Consider the following 6,504-nt stretch of genomic DNA (forward strand, 5'->3'; position numbering starts at 1 on the left):
TTGACGAGTGTCCAACCAGTCAGACACCTCTTCTGGGGTTTGGGAGAAGCGGGTTCCCCCGTCAGCTTGAACTCGCAGCCTTGTGGGGTATAGCATTGCATATTGAATTCCCATTTCCGCATTCTGACTTGTGCAAATTGTCTCCTCTTCTGTATTTCAGTGGTGAAATCAGGGTAAAAGGATATCTTAGTATTTTAATAGGAGATAGTTCCTTTTTTCCTGGCTGCCATCAGGATTGCATCCCGGTGTCTGTAGTTCAATATTTTCATTATAAAAAGACATGGGGGTGAGCCCGGAGGCCGGAGGCAGTCGCCTGGTTGGGACTCTGTGCGCCCTTTCAATGGCAAAACATTGAGAGAGATGCAACGGTGCTAGGACCGATTTTATAAAACCTTCAGCAAACACCTCTGGTTCGGTGCCTCCAGCCCTCTCAGGAAGGCCGAGGATGCGGATGTTGTTGCGCCCGTTTCTGTTTTCGGCGTCCTCTGCTCGGGCCTGCAAAGCGTTGACCTGCTCAAGGAGGGATCTAGATAGTTCAGAAGTGCCCATTGCTGTATCTTCCACCTCCTCAACTCTACGCTCCTCTGTTGCATTTTTTCAATATCAGGCTGCAGGAAATTGACATCACTTTGGAGGTGGTCTATTTTTGCCGTTAGGGCAGCCTGACAGGCCGCTATGGCCGACATGATCCTGTCAGTTTGTGGCGTATCAGCAGAATGTGCTGCTAAGGTATCTACCTCATCAGTTTGGCTACTGGTATCCATCAAGACTTTGCTTGGGGTTTGAGGAGGCACCGCAGCAGTTTTCCGCCCCATATACAAATAAACCGTACAGAACAAAGCCAGAAAAAGGGGAAACTGTTCGTCCCTGCGCCAGGATATATGTCCAATAGTGTTGGCTCAGAGTCTGTTTCAGCTAAAGTTGAAGGCCACAATAAATTTAATGCGTGAGCATGTAGTGTCCCACTACGTAAGGGTGGGCACTACTCAAGGGTCAATTGGGTCACGTTGTTCTCCACCTCCTGTGGAATATGGTCATGGTATTTTATATTGCATTGTAATGTATACTTTCATGTTTATTTCCTGTGTACCAGGCCTGCTAGGGGTGTAGTTTCTCCTCCCAAGCTGTAGAGGGAGCTAGGGAACCCCCTAGTATATATAGTCAGGTCCAGTCCAGGGAGAGAGAGTGTGGTCAGAAGCCAGTATTGACTTTAACCAGGTGTTAGCTGAAGTGCAGCTTCTAACATGCAGCTAGATAGCCCAGGCTCCTAGCTTGCCCCCAGGAGAAGAGGATCCTTCCTGAAGTTATCCTGCATCTTACAAAGTACAGAGCAGTGCTAATTTTAACCAGCAAAGTAGAAAGCTGAAAGGCAGAAGGTTATTTGCATCAAGTGGATTCATACCAGAGGAAGGTTCCCCTCCCAAGGATAAAGCCAGCTATTAGGCATCCGGGCCTTGGAGAAAGTCAGACAGACTTCTGCAGAAAGTACAGCCTGATCTTTGAGTTTATTCCCTCTGAGTTATCTTGCTAGGATTTTACCTGACATTTATGTCAAGCCTGCCTGATACCATAATCCTGCATATGGAACTTTATCTGAAACCTGTAAATAGTTGAACTGTTCAGTAAAAAGGAGTTCTGGTTCAGTACAACTGTATGTACCTCAATTATTCCTACAACAAATCGGTGTGCCACCGTTACCGGCACTGGCATCACGAACTATAAGGGATCTTGCCACCGGCACACTAAAATTCCAACACCCAGGGCACCTCACCTACCACCCGGCCTGGTCCCTATATACAGAAAGTGCCCCAGAGGATCCATGTGCCAGCCTCTCCATCACTGCTGTACGCCTGCCCAGGGTCTTCTACAAATTGTGAGTACCAAGAGTAACCCTCGGTCTGCTGACCCCCGTGACCTCACATTCGCTCACCCTGCAGGACTGGCGTAATGCAAGCACAGCTTTCTTCATCAAGGTGTAAGAGTAGAGTAGCTCTGTTCTTATTATACACAGAAAAGGCAGCCCCACACCTTTAGGCACAGTGGGGGTTAATGGCTTTCCTCAAAAAGCATACAGCAGTCCAAAGCTATTGCCGAGTTTCAACTATGGGTCCTTGTATGTATAGAATAAGCCAGAAAGGAGTGTAGAACTCACATCAATTTTGCAGGCGTCCGAGTGATCTGGAAAAGCCGCGTGGTGCTGCTGAGAAGATGGCCACCGGCATCCCCCTCCTGTATGTTTGCATCGTCACTTCCTCGCCCAGCGTCTCCCAGCCTCCGTGCAGGGCAACAGTAAAAAGCAGCCAGAACTGAAGGGTCCTCGGTGTCCTGATTTTGCTTGTGAGGACCTCGCAGTCTGTATAGTTTACCCAGTGTCCTGCAGCTATGGCCGCGGCAGACCTACCTCATGTGCAGGGGGAATTCGGCTGCTCCGGCGTCCACCGCCAAAAACTGCTGGGCTGGAGTGAGGGGGACAGATCAAGGACTCTGGTTGAGGATTAGCGTTGCCCACAGGACATGATGAGGTGGATGGAGCCAGGATTATATCAGGATTCCTGGAGAGCCTCTCTCAGCATACGTCATCCGTATTTTTTGCGGATAGTATTTTTCGCCCCATAAGACGCATTCTCCCCCCCCCCCCCCCCAAAAAAAAGTGGGGGAAAAATGCCCCTGCATCTTATGGGGCAAATACTAATGAAGCGCTTCCATTATGGCCAGAAGGCTCTGTACTCACCGCTTCCTGGTCCTCGGCTGTCGGCTATGCAGGCGCTCTATGACCTCACGCTGTGCGCGCCGGTTCACTGCACAGCCGGCGGCTGGATGAAGAGGATCGCGCTGGAGGAGAGGTGCGGCGGGGTCCAGAGCGGGAAAGGTAAGTGCTTTTTTTATTTGATTCCAGGTTGATGGGGCTAATATAAGGCTTATGGTGGCTAGTGACAAGCAATGGGGCCTGACAAGCAATGGGGGCTGACATGAGGCTGGTGACAAGCAATGGGGGCTGACATGAGGCTGCTAGGGGCTGATGAGAGGTAATGGGGTCTGAAGAGAGGCTGCTGGGGGCTGGTGACAGGCAATGAGGGCTCATATGAGGCTGGTGACAAGCAATGGGGGCTGACATGAGGCTGCTAGGGGCTGATGAGAGGTAATGGGGTCTGAAGAGAGGCTGCTGGGGGCTGGTGACAGGCAATGAGGGCTCATATGAGGCTGGTGACAAGCAATGGGGGCTGACATGAGGCTGCTAGGGGCTGATGAGAGGTAATGGGGTCTGAAGAGAGGCTGCTGGGGGCTGGTGACAGGCAATGAGGGCTCATATGAGGCTGGTGACAAGCAATGGGGGCTGATATGAGGCTGATGAGAGGTAATGGAGGCTGAACAGAGGCTGCTGGGGGCTGGTGACAGGCAATGGGGGCTTATATGAGGCATATGGGGGCTGATGAGAGGCATGAGGCTCTTATCTGAGGTCTGACTGGGGGTCTGATCTGAGGTCTGATTAACATTGGGGGTCTTATTGGGGCTGTCAGCTGATGTCTGATTAACATTGGGGGTCTGATTGGTGGTTTGACCAGAGTCTGAGATCTAATAAAAAATATTTTTTTTTCTTATTGTCCTCCTCTAAAACCTAGGTGCGTCTTATGGGCCGGGGCATCTTATAGGGCGGAAAATACGGTACACACTGTCGTGTGTATAAGCCCTTATACAGTATATTCTTTCTTAGAACCAATAATTCTAGAAGAGGATAAAGCAGGCCACAAAAGATATTTTTCATATAGAATCTGATGAAGTATGAAATGGTAGGCATATGGAAGTACAACAGGGCCCCATAGCCTTCAACGTCTGCAATAATACAGACAGATGGATAAAGTTTTGGCTACATGTGTCGCATGACACAAAAATATGTGCGACTTCTGTAAATTGCTGTTGTGCGACTATGTTAGAGCAGTGATTTTGTTGTGGAAACACAACGTCAACATAAGTCACAGGTGAGCAGCGTGTTGCGTGCAACATACATTAAAGTCAAGCGTGACATGCAGCAAAAAATGCAACATGTTTGGGAGAGTCGCAACGTTGCATGTAGCCTTGCAAAACCACTGACAAACATTACATGAAATGTCGCATGACACGTGTAGCAGAACCCTAACGCTTCTCATGCTGTCCATTTCTTGCTAAACCTAAATAAGTAACGAAACAAGATTCGAAATTCAACTTTTTTTTTTATTGGCAGTAAAGAAATAATTTAAGACATTCATAAAAAAATACAAAAAGATAGTACTATATAGGAATGTATAGTATATAATCAGGCAGATTTTAACATTCATCTGTATATATAACATAAAACATTCTGGATCCTTCTCCAACGTGAGAACACAAGAATAATTCACACAACTCAAAGTATAAGGCCCCTTTCACACGAGCGTGACGCATTAGGTCCGGATGCGTTCAGGGTATGTTCAGTGAAACTCGCACCATTTTACAAGTTTAGTCAGTTTTGTCTGCAATTGCGTTCAGTTTTTTCCGCGCGAATGCAATGCGATTTAATGCGTTTTGCACGCGCGTGATAAAAAAAACTGAAGGTTTACAAACAACATCTCTTAACAACCATCAGTGAAGAACGCATTGCATCAGCACTTGCTCCCGGATGCAATGCGTTTTTCACTGAAGCCCCATTCACTGAATGGGGCCAGGGCTGCGTAAAAAAGACTGAATATAGAACATGCTAAGTTTTTCACGCAATGCAGAACTGATGCGTGAAAAAAAACGCTCATGTACACAGACCCATAGATATGAATGAGTCAGGATTCAGTGCGGGTGCTATGCGTTCACATCATGCATTGAACCCCGTGTGGAAAACTCGCTCGTGTGAAAGGGGCCTAAGAAGAACGTAGGCAAACATCTTTTTTTTCCTATTATAACGAAAGCAAATTCATTCTGATCGCAGATCACCCCCATACATATGAAAAATGGGATTCCTGGAATGTGTTTTTTTCCCCCTTAATCTTTCAGACTAATCCTGATCAATGGCAAAATACTTAATTTACAAAATGTAGACGCATGGCAAGTATGTAAACCTATCTGGCAATTCACAAGTGGCCAGTTCAGCACACGACCAGTACCACAACCAGTATCTTCCCAGTCTTGGGTTAGTCCTTTAGTACATAGAGTATAAATACTTCCTGTTTCAACAGATTTTCTCTTCCAATTTCATCTCTTCAGTAAACGCTATACAATAAAGCTTTTGTTAGTAAAAAAAAATAAACCAGTTTTGGGAAATATACTAGTTACATCATATTACAGGGGTTTTTCTATTACAACAACTAATCCCCTATCCACAGTTAGGGCTCATGCACACGACAGTTGTTTGCGGTCCGCCAAATTGCGGATCCCAGCCGTGTGCATTCTGCATTTTGTGGAACGGAAAGGCCGGCCCCTAATAGAACAGTCCTATCCTTGTATGTAATGCGGACAATAATAGGGCATGTTTGTCCAACAGGAATTGAAGTGAATGAGGCCGCAAAAAAAACCTGAATGGACACAGAAGCATGAGCATGATCTGCAGGAGTCCAACCTCTGGGGCCCCTGACAATTACTATAACTGGAGCCCATGTTCCTCCGTTTGAATGGAGCAGCATGCATGTCCACCATTCCATTCAATTGTATGGTAGTGCCAAACATTGTCAAGTACAAGTGCTCGGCTATCTCCGGCAGCCCCATACAGCTGAATAAAGGGGGAAAACAGGCCCCCGCTCTAGCCATCGATGGGTGTCCTGTGGATAGGGGATAACTTGTTGTTCTCTCTCCCTGAGACCTTTTGGGCAGACTTTCCAACATGGCCAGACCTACAGAAGGAATCATACTTAGCCGATTCCCGCCCCTGGGTTCCGGCTCCTTCCCCCCACAGCTCTCCGGTCTCCGGTTTGACGCAGGTCACCAGGCTGATGCAGCGAATGGCTGGATGCATTGGTGACCTGTCTCATCTCCGTCATACAGGCCGCTATGGCCGACATGATCTTGTCAGTTTGTGGCATATCAGCAGAATGTGCTGCTAAGGTATCTACCTCATCAGTTTGGCTCCTGGTATCCATCAAGACTTTGCTTGGGGTTTGAGGAGGCACCGCAGCAGTTTTCCGCCCCATATACAAATAAACCGTACCGAACAAAGCCAGAAAAAGGGGACACTGTTCGTCCCTGCGCCAGGATATATGTCCAATAGTATTGGCTCAGAGTCTGTTTCCGCTTTAATGCGTGAGCACAGCTTTCTTCATCAAGGTGTAAGAGTAGAGTAGCTCTGTCCTTATTATACACAGAAAAGGCAGCCCCACACCTTTAGGCACAGTGGGGGTTAATGGCTTTCCTCAAAAAGCATTGGTGACGTGTCTCATCTCCGTCATACTTATCAAATAGCCTGAAGCTAACAATTACCTATATTCACATTTATCAACTATTTAGTGCTTCAACTGATTAAAACGTCACCTTTAAAACCTTTGCTATTGTTAAAAGCCCAGCTTCCTA

This window comes from Bufo bufo, chromosome 2, assembly GCF_905171765.1.
Source record: "Bufo bufo chromosome 2, aBufBuf1.1, whole genome shotgun sequence".
Lineage (NCBI taxonomy): Eukaryota > Metazoa > Chordata > Amphibia > Anura > Bufonidae > Bufo > Bufo bufo.